General features: G+C 39.7%; 1 protein-coding gene across 10 annotated transcripts in view; it reads left to right on the top strand.

The window, feature by feature from the left end:
• Nucleotides 1-16,486, top strand: part of NVL (nuclear VCP like) — a 136,267-nt gene that overhangs the window by 73,531 nt on the left and 46,250 nt on the right. The gene's annotated exons all lie outside the window — the stretch shown is intronic.

A 16,486-nucleotide genomic window follows, 5' to 3' on the forward strand; every position in this document is an offset into this window, starting at 1 on the left:
CTTGGGTAGACTGTATTTCAGTTCTGATGCTAACCACCTGGAATTCATGTCAGATCCTGCAAGTTAAAGGGTCAGTCCTTTACAAGATGCCACTCCAAGTCCACACTTCACATACCAGCCATAATGGTCTCCAGGACACCCATGCTTCTCACCAGCCTGCTACAAATTTGGGGATTCCCATGTACCCCTCGGGTTCAATAATTCACCAGAACAGCTGATGGCATGCAGGAATCGCCTGAACTTAACAGTTGCAGTTTATCATAAAGAGTACACCTAGGACTCAGTCTGGGAGGGATTGCAGTTTCCATTAACTCTCCCCATGGAGTCAGTCATCCTACTGGCACCTCAATGTCTTCATCAGCCAGGAAGCTTCTGTGACCTTTGATGTCCATAGCTTTTATTGAGGTTTCATATGTAGCCATGATTGATTGAATCATTGTGCATGTGATTGACCTCAGTCTCCAGCTCCCTACTCCCCCACCCAGAGCTCCAAGTTCCAACCATTTAATCATGTGATGGGTCTTCTAGTAAATGGCCCCATCCTGTAGTTATCTTGGGGATAAGTTGGAGTCATTTCATTAGCGTAGCAGAGACAATTCTGTCATTCAGGGAATTCTAAGAATTTGTGAAGCTCTGCCAGGAACCAAGGGCAAAGAGCAAATGTATTCCTTACTGTACCATATGAACTTTGGCCATGAATTTCTTACTCTTGCTAACCATTATAAAGTAGGGGTAACAATACCTCCTTGGCAGCATTGTCACAAAGGTGAAGTGAGTTGTTAATGCATCTGCCATACCTAGTATGTAGCAAGGAGCTGTATAATAATTACTGTCATTGTCATGAGCAGTTAGGGTATTAGCAGTAGGAGCAGCCATTAGGTTGTAAAATCACAGTCATCCAGAAGAGACCTTGCAAGTTTTGAATGTGGACAGAGTCCCATCCTGCCTTTCATAGTATTGGTTTGCAAGCTCCTTGGCAGCTTCCTGGGTATAATCTGAAACTGTCCCCTGTACTCAGAGGGCAGAGAGAGATCAAAGACAGGTGGCCACTCCAAATGGGTGGGTAGCAGGCCTAATAAGCAAGGGGTCTTACATAGGACGCTTGTCTTAGCAGCCACATAACCAGTGGATCTCTGTGCCCATCCACCAAATCTTAAAAATTCATATAGAGGCCTTGCCTGTGTGCAGTCACATATTCAGTTCTGATGGTGTCATCACTGAATTCTGCTCGGGGGAGGTATAAGCACCTAGAGGCCGAAGGGACTATGAGACCATAGAAAGGCTGGTAGGTCCAGCTGGATTCCATAGAGGTCTCTTGAGGGGATGTTACCCACAGAAGCTTGTCCCTTTCATCCAAAGGATGCAAAGATCACACCGTTTAGGGGACTGATTTACAGAGACCAGGAAAAAGGGTCTATGTGCAGGATGACCACATGTGTGTGCCGTGGGGCAGGGGTGACATCTGTGTATCATCAGTGGAATTAGCATGAGGAGCCCTTTCCCAGAACACTGGTAGTGGCTCCAAACTGAATACCGTCTAAGGAATAGGAAGGAAATGGGGGTGTAGAGGATCCATCAGTCAACATAGCAGATTTGACAAGATGGCTGTACTCTTGCTGGCCAGTGCTATCACAAGGCCATTTCCTCAGGGCAACCAGTGGGAGCAGGGAGGCCTGCAGAACCACAGTCCGGGGGAAAGGGGGCAGGGGGATGGGGAGAGGCCTGCAGTTGCTGGGTCCAGCTCACTCTTCTCTGGATGACCTCCGCCACACCTAAGCAGATACAGATCTTGTAGCAGATTTCAAGAGGGCAGTACCCTAGCCTGACTTTAACTGCACTCACCATTTTTCATGTTTATTTATTGTAAATACTCTTTATCTCTGTGGATCAGAAAATAATAGGCTCTTCAGTGTCACTAGGTTTTACCTAAATCCTCTCCTTCAAAACTTCCAGGTATATTACTTATAGATTTTTCCCCCTGATCTCTTCATTCATCTTTGAATTCTCTACAATTCTCCAGATTCTCCTAGGTGGTAAAACTCAGAAGTGAATATCCTATCTCTGTTGAATATAGCCAGTGATAGGAGAGACAGGTGAATTGTCACATGGTTCCTGTGTTTGTCCTTCCTGGTGTCTCACTCTGCAACTACACCTCACCCATTCTGTGTTCCCCCTGACAAGCCCCTCTGTTCTGGTGGCCTATGTGAACTCAGCAGTAGAAACTTAATCTTTCCCCTGTGCTTCTGCTTGTGTGGCAGTTCTGTCTGCCTGAGACCTTCTGCTTTGATCCCTTATAACTTGTTTCTGCTCAGCTTTAAGAAATCCTTTCTTGTCTGATAACTCTGGTTAGCTGCTGCTGTATGATAAATCACTGCAGTACCTCTTTCCTGAAAACTGCCATTTTTGCTTTGCTCACAGTTTTGCTCATCAGGGATTCTGAAAGGGCTTGTTTGGGTGATTAATCTTGGAAGCTCTTGCCATCAGCTGGAGGGGCTGGGCCAGGGGATCCACTTCCAAGGTGGCCTCCTCACTCACATGTCTGGTACCTTGGTACTCCTTGGCATCTCTCCCACCACCCCCACCCCTAATAAGTGGCACCTTGCAAGGCCCCTCCATGTGGCATAGCTTCTGTGAGCACTGCTCCCTGAGGACTTGGTGTGTTTTACGTGACAGTTGGATTCCAAGAGGTGAAGATGGAAGTGGCCATTCCCCTTACAGGCAGGGCCCAGAATAGGGAGACCACTGGCCGGGGCATGACAGGAAGGGAGAGTTTCAAAAGGAGAGGAAAAAGGAATGGAAGGAAACTTTGTGGCTTTGATTCATTATACATGTGTTTTTCTTCTATCATGTTCTCTGTTTTATGGTGCAAGTTTTACATCCACCTTATGGCTTATGGTCTTGTGGATCAGTCACATCAATAGAATTTTTTTTTCTTCAGTCTCTCATAAGCTTTGCTCCTGCATTCATCAAAAATTCATTGAGTTTTTACTGTATGCCTGGTTCTACTAGGCTTTGGGAATTCAAAAGTGAACAACTCAGAAAAGTTCTTTGCCTTTATATATTCCGGGGTTGGGGGTAAGTAATAGATAATCAGTTAAATAAAACAATACAGGATAAAAGGATAGAGAATGGCTAGTGGTTGGGAAGAGGAATGCTGAATTAGATATTATTGTCCAAGAAGGCTCCTTCACAAGAACTGTAATGTGAGCACAAACCAAATGGTGTGAAGGGTTGAGCCATGCAGAAACCTGGAAGAAGAGCATTCCAGGTATAGAGCAAGCAGTAAGTGTAAAGGGTCTTAAGTGAGGACCACTTTGGCATGTTGGACAGTCAGTGTGCTGGTGTGCTAGCATGAAGCAGACTGGGGGCAGTGATGCAGAAGTGTGAGGGGCTTTTAGGTCACGTAAGGGTTGTGGATTTTACTCTGCTGTGATGGGAAGCACTAGAGAGTTCTGAGTGGGGGAGTGATGTGATCTGGTTTTATTTCTTTTATGTGTATGTGTATTTTTTTATGTGACTTTGTTTTCTTGCTTTGTATTTTGAAACAATTATAAATTCACAGGAATAATGAATTAAAAAATAGTGAACAGAGGTTCCATGTATAGGTAAACTTCAGAGAAACTGGCACAAGAATAGACCCACAGACCAGTGGAACAGAATAAACAGTCCAGATATTAACCCAAACATATATGGTCAATTAATATATGATCAAGGAGCCATGGACATACAATGGCAAAATGACAGACTCTTCAGCAGCTGGTGTTGGCAAAACTGGACAGCTACATGTAAGAGAATGAAACTGGATCATTGTCTAACCCCATCCACAAAAGTACATTCGAAATGAATCAAAGACCTGAATGTAAGTCATGAAACCATAAAACTCTTGGAGGAAAACATAGGCAAAAGTCTCTTCGACATAAACATGAGTGACTTCATCATGAACATATCTCCCCAGGAAAGGGAAACAAAAGCAAAAATGAGCAAGTGGGACTATATCAAGCTGAAAAGCTTCTGTACAGCAAAGGACACCACCAATAGAACAAAAAGGCATCCTACAGTATGGGAGAATATATTCATAAATGACAGATCTGATAAAGGGTTGACATCCAAAATATATTAAGACCTCATGCACCTCAACAAAAAAAAGTGTATAATCCAATTAAAAAATGGGCAGAGGAGCTGAACAGACAGTTCTCCAAAGAAGAAATTCAGATGGCCAATAGACAAATGAAAAGATGCTCCACATCACTAGTCATCAGAGAAATGCAAATTAAAACCGCAATGAGTTATCGTCACACCTGTAAGGATCGCCACCATCCAAAAGACAAAACAGCAACAAATATTGGTGAGGTTGTGGAGAAAGGGGAACCTTCTTACACTGCTGGTGGGAATGTTAACTAATTCAACCATTGTGGAAAGCAGTATGGAGGTTCATTAAAAAGCTCAAAATAGAAATACGATTTGACCCAGGAATTCCACTTCTAGGAATTTACCTTAAGAATTGAGCAGCCCAGTTTGAAAAAGACAGATTCACCCCTATATTTATCACAGCACTATTTACAATAGCCAAGAAATGGAAGCAACCTAAGTGTCTATCAGTAGATAAATGGATAAAGAAGAGGTGGTACATACACACAATGGAATATTACTCAGCCATAAGAAGAAAACAAATTCTACCATTTGCAACAACATGGATGGAGCTAGAGGGTATTATGCTCAGTGAAAAAAGCCAGGCGGAGAAAGACAAGTATCAAATGATTTCACTCATATGGAGTATAACAACGAAGCAAAAACTGAAGGAACCAAACAGCAGCAGAATCACAGAACCCAAGAATGGACCAACAGTTACCAAAGGGAAAGAGAATGGGGAGGATGGGTGGGAAGGGAGGGATAACTGGGGGGATGGGTAAGAAAGGGGGCATGATGATCAGCATGTATAATATGGGGGGTGGCATGGGGAGGGCTGTGCAACACAGAGAAGACAAGTAGTGATTCTACAGCATCTTACTACACTGATGGACAGTGACTGTAATGGGGTTTGTGGGGGGGACTTGGTGATGGGGGGAGTCTGGTAAACATAATGTTCCTCATGTAATTGTAGATTAATGTCACCCAAAAAGGAAAAACAGACAAACAAAAAAACAATGCTAACCATCAGCTGAGCTTCAGCTAGTCATAATCACTGATCACAGAGCACACAAGGTGTGCCTTTACCCATTTTATCTTGGTTGTTATATATGTATTTTTTTGTTTGTTTGTTTGGTATCACTAATGTACATTTACATGAGCAACATTATGGTTACTAGACTCCTCCCCATTATAAATTCCCCACCACATACCCCATTACAGTCACTGTCCATCAACAAAGGAAGGTGCTATAGAATCACTACTTGTCTTCTCTGTGTTATACTGCTTTCCCTGTGCCCGGCTTTCTCTGCCTGGCTTATTTCATTGAACATCCATGTTCAGCTACTGCATTCATCAAATATTCATTGTTGCAAATGGTAGAATTTGTTTTGTTTTCTTCTTACGGCTTAATAATACTCCATTGTGTATATGTACCACATCTTCTTTATCCATTCATCTAGTGATGGACACTTAGGTTGCTTCCATTTCTTGGCTATTGTAAATAGTGCTGCGATAAACATAGGGGTGCATATGTCTTTTTCAAACTGGGCTCCTGCATTCTTAGAGTAAATTCCTAGGAGTTGGTTGTTATATTTTACATAACTGGTACAGCATTAAAACCAGGAAATAGAGATTTCTGTAATGTGTGCAAATTTGTGAAAGCACCACCCCAATCAAGATGAGAACTTCTGTCACCTCAGATCTTCCCCATGCTGTCCCTTTAGAGGTCACCCCTTCTCTGCCATCATCCCCAGCTCGGCATCTGCTAATGTGTTCTTCATCTCTCCAACTGTGTCACTTTAAGAATTTCATATAAAAGATTACAAAATGTGACCCTTTAGATTGGCTTCATTCACCTTGTATAATGCCCTTGAGATTGAACCAATTTCTAGTGTCTGCCTGTGGCTTACTACTTTTTGGTACTGAGTAGTCTGTGGAGTGAAGGTGGCACAGTTGGTTTAACCGTTCTCTTCTGGAGGGACATTATGGGTCACAGGTGTTTTTTTTTGTTTGTTTTCTTTTTTTTTAAATTTTTTATTAAGGTATGATTGATATACACTCTTAATGAAGGTTTCACATTAGAAAACAATGTGGTTACTACATTTACCTGTATTATCAAGTCCCCACCCATACCCCAATGCAGTCACTGTCCATCAGTGCAGCAAGTTGCCAGAGATCCACTGTGTCCCTTCTCTGTGATTCACTGTTCTCCCCGTGATCCCCCCACCATGTGTACTAAACATAATACCCCTTAATCCCCTTCTCCCTCCCTCCCCACCTGCCCTCCCACACCCCTCTCCTTTGGTAACCACTCGTTCCTTCTTGGAGTCTCTGAGTCTGCTGCCATTTTGTTCCTTCAGTTTTGATTCATTGTTGTACTCCACAAATGAGGGAAATCATTTGGCATTTGTCTTTCTCTGCCTTGCTTATTTCACTGAGCATAATGTCATCTAGCTCCATCCATGTTGTTGCAAATGGTAGGATTTGTTTCTTTCTTATGGCTGAATAGTATTCCATTGTGTATATGTACCACATCTTCTTTATCCATTCATCTACTGATGGCCACTTAGGTTGCTTCCATATCTTGGCTATAGTAAAAAGTGCTGCGATGAACATAGAGGTGCATATGTCTTTTTGTATCTGATAAGTTGTATTCTTTCGGTATATTCCAAGAAGTGGGATTCCAGGTTCAAATGGTATTTCTATTTTTGTTTTTTGAGGAAACTCCGTATTACTTTCCGCAATGGTTGAACTATCTTACATTCCCACCAGCAGTGTAGGAGGGTTCCCCTTTCTCCGCATCCTCATCAGCATTTGTTGTTCTGTCTTTTCGATGCTGGCATGTGTGAGGTGATATCTCATTGTGGTTTTACTTTGCATTTCCCTGATGATTACTGATGTGGTGCATCTTTTCCTGTGTCTGTTGGCCATCTGAATTTCTTCTTTCAAGAACTGTCTCTTCATATCCCTCTGCCCATTTGTTAATCGGATTATTTGCTTTTTTGGTGTTGAGGTGTGTAAGTTCTTTATATATTTTAGATGTTAACCCCTTGTCGGATAAGTCATTTACAAATATATTCTCCCATACTGTAGGGTGCCTTTTGTTTTGATGTCCTTTGCCGTACAAAAACTTTTTAGTTTGATGTAGTCCCATGAGTTCATTTTTTGCTTTTGTTTCCCTTTCTTGAGGAGATGGGTTTAAGAAGAAGTTGCTCATGCTTCTCTTCAGGAGATGTTTGCCTATGTTGTCTTCTAAGAGTTTTATGGTTTCATGACTTACATTCAAGTCTGTAATCCATTTCGAATTTACTTTTGTGTATGGGTAATCCAGTTTCATTCTCTTGCATGTAGCTGTCCAGTTATGCCAACACCAGCTGTTGAAGAGGCTGTCATTTCTCCATTGTATGTCCATGGCTCCTTTATCATATATTAATTGACCGCATATGGTTGGGTTTATATCAGGGCTCTCTAGTCAGTTCCATTGGTCTATGGGTCTGTTCTTGTGCCAGTACCAAATTGTCTTGATTACTGTGGCTTTGTACTAGAGCTTGAAGTTGGGGAGCAAACCCCTCCAGCTTTATTCTTCCTGCTCAGGATTACTTTGGTTATTCAAGGTCTTTTGTGGTTCCATATGAATTTTAGGATTATTTTCTCAAGTTGAATGCTGTTCGTATTTTGATAGGAATTGCATTGAATCTATAGATTGCTTTAGGCAGGATGGCCATTTTGACAATATTATTTCTTCCTATTCATGAGCATGGGATGTGTTTCCATTTATTGGTATCTTCTTTAATTTCTCTCATAAGTGTCTTGTAATTTTCAGAGTATACATCTTTCACTTCCTTGGTTAGGTTTATTCCTAGGTATTTTATTCTTTTTGATGCAATTGTGAATGGAATTGTTTTCCTGATTTCTCTCTCTGCTAGTTCATTGTTAGTGTATAGGAATGCCACAGATTTCTGTGTATTAATTTTGTATCCTGCAACTTTGCTGAATTCAGATATTAGATCTAGTAGTTTTGGAGTGGATTCTTTAGGGATTTTTATGTATAATATGTCATCTGCAAGCAGGGACAGTTTAACTTCTTCCTTGCCAATCTGGATGCCTTTTATTTCTTTGTGTTGTCTAATTGCCGTGGCTAGGACCTCCAGTACTATGTCAAATAGAAGTGGGGAGAGTGGGCATCCTTGTCGTGTTTCCGATCTTAAAGAAAAAGCTTTCAGCTTCTTGCTGTTAAGTATAATGTTGGCTGTGGGTTTGTCATATATGGCCTTTATTATGTTGAGGTACTGCCCTCTATACCCATTTTCTTGAGAGTTTTAATCATGAATGGATGTTGAGTTTTGTCAAATGCTTTTTCAGCATCGATGGAGATAATGATGTGGTTTTTGTCCTTTTTGTTGATGTGGTGAATGATGTTGATAAATTTTCGAACAGTCTACCATCCTTGCATCCCTGGCTTAAATCTAACTTGATCCTTATGGATGATATTTTTTATATATTTTTGTATTCAGTTTGCTAGTATTTTGTTGAGTATTTTTGGATCTATGTTCATCACGATATTGGTCTGTAATTTTCTTTTTTTGAGGTGTCCTTGCCGGTTTTTGGTATTAGAGTGATGCTGTCCTCATAGAGTGAGTTTGGAAGTATTCCCTCCTCTTCTATTTTTTGGAAAACTTTAAGGAGAAACTTCACTAAATGTTTGATAAAATTCATTAGTGAAACCATCTGATACAGGGATTTTGTTCTTAGGTAGGTTTTTGATTACCAGTTCAATTTCATTGCTGGTAATTGGTCTGTTCAGATTTCTGTTTCTTCCTGGGTCAGCCTTGGAAGGGTGTGTTTTTCTAGGAAGTTGTCCATTTCTTCTAGGTTATCCATTTTGTTAGCGTATAATTTTTCATAGTATTCTCTAATAATTCTTTGTATTTCTGTGGTGTCTGTTGTGATTTTTTCTTTCTCATTTCTGATTCTGTTTATGTGTGTAGGCTCTCTTTTTTCTTGTTAATTCTGGCTAGGGGTTTATCTATTTCGTTTATTTTCTCAAGGAACCAGGTCTTGCTTTCATTGATTCTTTCTATTGTTTTATTCTTCTCAATTTTTTTTATTTATTTCTGCTCTAATCTTTATTATGTCCCACCTTCTACTGACTTTAGGCCTCATTTCTTCTTTTTCTAGTTTCATTATTTGTGAGTTTAGACTGCTTATATGGGATTGTTCTTCTTTCTTGAGGTAGGCCTGTATTGCAGTATACTTTCCTCTTAGCACAGCCTTGGCTGCATCTGACAGATTTTCCTGTGTAGAATTATTGTTGTCATTTGTCTCCATATATTGCTTTATCTCTGTTTTTATTTGGTCATTGATCCATTGGTTATTTAGGAGCATGTTGTAAAGCCTGCATGTGTTTGTGGGATTTTTCATTTTCTTTGCGTAATTTATTTCTAGTTACATAGCTTTGTGGTCTGAGAAACTGGTTGGTAGAATTTCAATCTTTTTGAATTTACTGAGGCTCTTTTTGTGGCCTAGTATATGATCTGTTCCATGTGCACTTTAGAAGAATGTGTGTTCTGTTGCTTTTGGGTGTAGAGTTCTGTAGATGTCTGTTAGGTCCATCTGTTCTATTGTGTTGTTCAGTGCCTCTGTAACTGTGCAATTCAGGACTGTGCAATGCAATGAATGCCCCACAAATTCTTATAATGCAAATATTGTTCCATTTGGATTGGTCACACAATTCTCTCAATATTCTTTCATTCTTAGAGATCCTCTTTTCTCTCTCTGCCTCAGAAAAGAGCTGTTTCCGTCTTTGTCACTGCTGTGCCTATGTCCACTGCCTGAACCAGTGGGCCAAACACCCAGGCATAAGCTTTTGTCCCAGAGCAGCTGGATATGGATCCCTGCTTTCCACAATCTGTCCAGGAATTCTGCCTATATTAATTTTCCAACCCGGTAGTCATGCATGTATCATGAAAGCACTGTGAAATGTAGGTTTGTGCTCCCAGTGCAGATCTCCAGAGCTAGGTATTCAGCAGTCCCAGGCCTTCCACTCCCTCTCTGCTCTGTTTCTCTTCCTTCCACCAGTGAGCTGGGGTGGGGAAGGGATTGGGTCCCATCTGGCCACAGCTGTGGTACGTTACCCTGTTCTGTGAGGTCTGCTCTTTTCTCCAGGTGTGTGCAGTCAGTCTGGCGCTGTCCTCTTTCCTGTTGCTCTCTCAGGATTAGTTTCTCCAACCATATTTTCTAATTGTATACAGTTTTAGGAGGAACCCCCTGTCTCTCCTCTCCTGCTGCCATCTTTAATCCTTCAGTGTCACAGTTTTTCAATGTTGTAAATAAAGCGGCTCTAAACATCTGTGTATTAGAAGTTTTTGTGTGGACATAAGGTTTCATTTCCTTGGGATAATCTCAGGAGCCCAGTTTGTGGGTCATATGGTAACAGTTTTTAAGAGGGTGTCAAACTCTTTTCCAGCGTGGCCATACCATTAGCCTTTTCTATCAGTAATAGAAAAGTTTCTTTGCTCCTTACCAGCATTTTGTAAGCTCACTGTTTTTTATTTAGTCATTCTAAGGAATGTATACTGCTATCTCACTATGGTTGTAATTTATATTTCTCTAATGGCTGATGAACCCTTAGAACTTCCATTCATGAGTTTATTAGCCACCCTTATATCTACTTATCTGAAGTATCCTTTGCCAATTTTCTAAAAGTGGGCTTTGGTTTTTTTTGTTTTTTTTTTTACTGTTGAGTTTTGAGAGTTCTTTATGTGAGTCCTTTGTCAGATGTGGGAATTGCAGTATTTTTTTCCCAGTCTGTAACTTGTCTTTTTATCCTCTTATAAAAGAAATCCAATGTATTAATATTTTCTTTTATATATTGTGCTTTGGGACCATATCTAAGAACTGTTTTTCAAGCTTTATGTCCCAAAGATTTTCTTCTAAAAATTTTGTGGTTTTGCATTTAAATCTGTGACCCATTTTTAGTTAACTTTTAAATGAGGTGTGAAGTTTAAATCAAGGCTTATTTTTTCCCTGTGAATAACTAATTGTTCTGCCATCATCTCTTGAAAAGACTGTCCTTTCACCACTGAATTACTTTTGCACCTTTGTCAAAAATCAGTTGGTGTATACCAGCAATGAGCAAATGGAATTTGACATTAAAAGCACAGCAATATTTACATTAGCATCAGAAAGAAAGACAGACTTAAGTATAAATCTAACAAAATGCATGCAAGATCTACATGAGGAAAACTACAAAACTGATGAGAGAAATCAAAGAAGGTCTAAATAAATAGATATCTTTTTATGTGGATAGGAAAACAATACTATCAAGATGTCAGCCTTGCCAACTTGTCCTCCAGATTTTAAGCAATCCTAATCAGAATCTCAGCAAATTATTTTGTGATATTGATAAAAGTTAAAGTTTATATGCAGAAGCCCAGAGTGGCTAACACAACATTGAAGAACAGAATTGAAAGGGCTGACAGTACCCAGCCTTAGGACTTACCTGTAAAGCTATAGTAGGCAAGTCAGTGTAGTATTGGTGAAAGAATAAGAGAAATAAGTCAATGGAGCAAAATGGAGACCAGATGTAGACCCACACAAATGTAGTCAGCTAATCTTTGATAAGTGAGCAAAGGTAATTCAGTGGAAAAAGGATTGTCTTTTCAACGAATGGCACTGGAACAACTGTATACTCACATGCCAAAAAATGGCTCTAGACACAGACCTTAAACCTTTTACAAAGATTAACCCAAAATGACTCATAGATCCATGTGTGTAGCACAAAACAGTAAAACTCTTAGAAGATAACAGAAAATCCAAGGTGACCTTGGGTTTGGTAGTTTAGATACAACATCGCAAGCTCAATCCATTAGAGAAGAAAATTGATATGTTGAATTTTGTTACAATTAATAATGTCTGCTCTATGAAAAACATGGTTAAGAGAAGGAAAAGACAGTCTGACAAAGGACCGTGCAATGCAATGAATGCCCCACAAATTCGTTTGTTGAAGTTAATAACCCGACGTGATGGTATTAGGAGATGGCCCTTTGGTGATTAGGTCTGGAGCCCTGATGAGTGCATTTAGTGCCCTTCTAAGGGGTCCCCAGAGAGCTCTCTTGCCTTCTTGTATCATGTGAGGATACAAGATTGCACAATCTCAACCCAGAAGAGGGCTCTCCCCAGAACCTGACCCCGCTGGCACCCTGATCTCAGACTTCCAGCCTCCAGAACTAAGAAACAAATGTCTGTTATTTCTATGCCACCCAATCTGTGGTGCTTTGTTAAAGCAGCCAGAATTGAATTAGAGTGGTATCCAAAATATATTAAGAACTCTTAAAACCTCAACAATGAGAAAACAAGGGGTAAATACCTTCACAGAAACCTCACCAGAGAAGTACAAATGGCAAATGAGTACCTGAAAAGATGCTCTACATCCTGTGTCATCAGGGAAATGCAAATTAAAACAATGACATGCCACTTACACACCTATTAGAATGGCCAAAATCCAGAACACTGGCAAGACCAAATGTGTGTGAGGATGCAGAGCAGCAGGAACTTTCATTCAGCGCTGGTGGGAATGCAGACTGGTGCAGCCACTCAGTGGATGGTTTGGTGGTTTCTTAAAGAACTAAACATTCTTGCCACATAGTATCTAACTAGTGGTTTTGTCTATTCCTCCTTGCAGTTGTATCAGATTTGTTTCACACATTTTGCAGCTCTGTTGTGCATACCCATTGAGAATTGTATATTTGGGGACTCAGTCTTTTTCTCATTATATCCTGCTTTTCTTTTTATTCGAAAACCTATTTTGTCTATTAACGTAGCCATTTCTGATTTCTTTTGGTTTGCATGGTTTATCTTTTCCATCCACTGATATTCAGCCTTCTGATGTCCTTATACGTGAGGTGAGTTTCTTGTAGACAGTATGTAATTGGATCATTTTCTGTTTTCTGTTTTCTCATCTTCATTTCTCTTTTTACTTTTTTCCCTGATTTCCTGTGGGTTACTTGAACATTTTTAACAATTTTATTTTATCTATCATTTTGAGTGTATCTTTTTCTATAGGTTTTTTTATGGATGTTGTAATTATTATGTGTACATACTTTATCACAGTTTACTGATGTCAGTGTTTGATAGATTGAGGTGAAGAGTAAAAATGTCAGCTCCCTTTAAGCTCCTTTCCTGTACCCCATTTATAAGAGTATTGTCTTAAATATTCCCTGTCCGCTCTCTGAGAACCTCTCAATGTCATTTTTGCTTCAGTTGTCAAATATAATTTTAAAAACTCAAGTAAAGAAGGAAAATTTATTGTATTTATCCACATTTTTACTCTTTACATAGTTCTTTTCTTCTCTAATGTTCCTAAATGTCTTTCATTGTTTCCTTTTGTTTTGAGAACTTCCTTTAGCTATCGTTTTAAGGTAAGTTCATCTTGTAGCAGATTTTCTTAGCTTTCATTTATCTGAGAATGTCTTTGATTTCTGGTTCATTCCTGAAGGGTGTTTTTGCTAGATACAGAATTCTGGGTTGACATTTCTTTCAATACCTGCAAAGTGTTGTGCTATTTCCTTTTAGCCTGCAGGTTTCTGAAAATCTACTGTCATGTGAACTTTCTTATATAGGTAAGGCACTGTTTCTCACTGCTTTCAAGATTTGTTTTCTTAATCTTTAGTTTTAAGGAGTTTAATTATGCTGTGTCTTCTGTGGATTTGTTTTTATACTATTTGGGATTTGGTTGGTTTCTTTAACCTGTAGGTTTATGTATTTTGCCAGTTGGAGAAATTTTTGGCCATTATTTCTTTAAATACTTTTCAGCACTACATTTCTCTTTTCCTGGGACTCTGGTGACACACACAATAGACCTCTGGTCATGGTCACATAGGTCACTGAGGGCTCTCTTCATTTTGTTTGCTTGCTTTCCATTTTCTACCTTGCCTCTGTTGTAAAGATTTGGTAATTTATGTTCTGATGTAAAGTTCATTGATTCATTCCTCTATCTCGCTTTTGCTGTTGAGCCTATCCAGTAAATTTTTTATTTTTGTTATGATATTTTACAGTTTGATCTTCCATTTAGTTCTTTACATCTTCTGTTTTTCACTGAGACTTCCTATTTTTTTGTTGTTTTCAAGCCTGCTCAGAATTGCTTGCTGAAGTGCTTTCATTACAGCTGCAATAAAATCCTTTTCAGATAATTCCAGTAGCCGTGTCATCTATGTCAGCTGCTTTTGTTTTTCTTTTCTTGTTAAAGTTGAGATTTTCTAGGTTCTTGTATACAAGTCGTTTTTGGTTGTCTCCTGCACATTTTGAGTATTATATTATGAAATTTGAAGTATTATGTTACTTGAATTTTCTCTTTTATCAGGACTTCTCTGACACCACAGTGGAAGAGGAAAGCTGCCCCATTGCTGCTAGTAGGGAGTGGAAATCCCAGTTCATCACTCTGCCTCTTGACACTCCCTAGGTAGAAAGATGCCTCATCACTACTGGGTAGGGTAGAAATTCAGGCTCCACTGGGCTTCCACTAGCACCACCTTGGCTTAGAAGGGAAGGAGCACCTTATTATTCCTACCCACGCATCCTTCAGTGACTTCTGGATAGTGAGGACCTCATCACTCCTGGGCAAAGATGAAAGTCCCAACTTCCCACTGAGCTTTCTCTGACACCACCATAGCAGGGGGAATTGGAATGTCTTGTCACAGACAGGCAAGGGTAGAAGCCTAGACTCCCCATGTGCCCTTTGTTAGCACAGCAGAGGGAGGGCCACTGTTTCTCAGTGTAGGCTGAAGTATTACAGATACCATCTGAAGGTTTTCTGTCTATGGCTCCCCATTCCTGGTTCTTTAGCCAGAGAAAGAAGTCTGTGTGGGTGACTTTTTTCTGTGCCATTTGGTATTTCAGGATCCAGGATGTTTACTCAAAGTGAAAGCCCAAGGAGCTCACCATCTTTTTTGTTCCTTGGGTCCTGAGGTCCCAAACCAGTCTGTCTTTTCTCCTCCTTTAGAATCTTATTAGGTTTGTTTCATATATAATATTCAGAGTTTTAAAGTTGCTTTTATTGGGGAGAACAGGGAGAAGTGCATCTATTCTATCTTGTCCCAGAAGTAGAGGTCCTGATCTTCTCTTTTGTGGTGGTGCTGGGGAGGTTATTCTGGCCATTTAATGAAGCCAGAGTGGAAGTAGGCATTCCTAACCTTGGGGGTCTGTAGATAGAATTTAGGGGTGGGGGGTTCTGTGAATGTGAATGGGGTAACTTTTCGTCTTATTTTTCGCCATCCCATAACTGAAATTGAACATTTCCTTGAACTATGAATGTTGGCAGTAAATTAGTGCAGTATTAGTAATACCTGGCATTGTCACCAGTAGAGGCCATAGTATTTCTGTATCACCTTAGAGTTGTCATAGATATCACAGATACCGTTCATACCCATACTACTTCAAAGTTAAACTTTTATTAGACCTGCTGTTTTTAGTGTGCTAATAAATACATGCATATCAAAACTTTATTTTCCTAATAGTTTTGATATTAGGATTCTTATAACCCTATGTATTTTATTTTATGCTTCTAAAGACTTTTTTTCTTTGAGGCATCCACAAACTTCACTATATTCCCAAAGGAGTTCTTAACTCAAAAGGATCCTCTGAGTTAAAGCATTGGTCCAGGCAAGAATTGGTATGGTCTTGGTAGGTGAAGTAAGGATGCAGTCAGTGGGAGTTGACCCCACTCAGGATATATTTTGAAGGTAAAGCCAATATAAATTGCTAGAATTAGAATTAGATGTGAGATGTGAGAAAGAGAATAAACAAGAGTTACTGTTAGATTTTTTTTTTACCTAAAACCTTGGTAAAAAGTTGTACCACTGACTGAGATAGAGTTGCTTAGAAGTAGGTTTCTTTTCATTTCTAAAATATTTTTCAAAAGAGATGAAATACATCTATTACATTTTCTGCACAAGCCCCTGTTTTATTATTCATTATTTTTAACACTTCTCATTAATGACCAGCAGGCTCCTGAAATATGTGTTCAGCACTAAGTACTCTGTCAGTGCCTTACTTTGACAGACCTCAGCACCCTTGGGAGGAAGACACTATGTCACATCCGTAGTATGCGCCCAAAGATATACAGCTGATAACTGGTTGAGCAGAGCTTCGAGTCTCGGTCTGTCTAGTTCTAAGTAATTGTAATTATACAAGCACTTGTATTGGTCAGCCACACAAGAAGTACTTCCCATGTTATGTCATTTAATCCTCACAATAAAGCTCTGGGTTCTGATTACTTTGCCCCAGATAAGTAAGTTGTTGTTAGCAAGTGGAAAAACCAAGATTTGACCCACAGGATCCCACTGAATTGCACTTTGTTTAA

Source organism: Manis javanica, chromosome 11 (assembly GCF_040802235.1).
Source record: "Manis javanica isolate MJ-LG chromosome 11, MJ_LKY, whole genome shotgun sequence".
Lineage (NCBI taxonomy): Eukaryota > Metazoa > Chordata > Mammalia > Pholidota > Manidae > Manis > Manis javanica.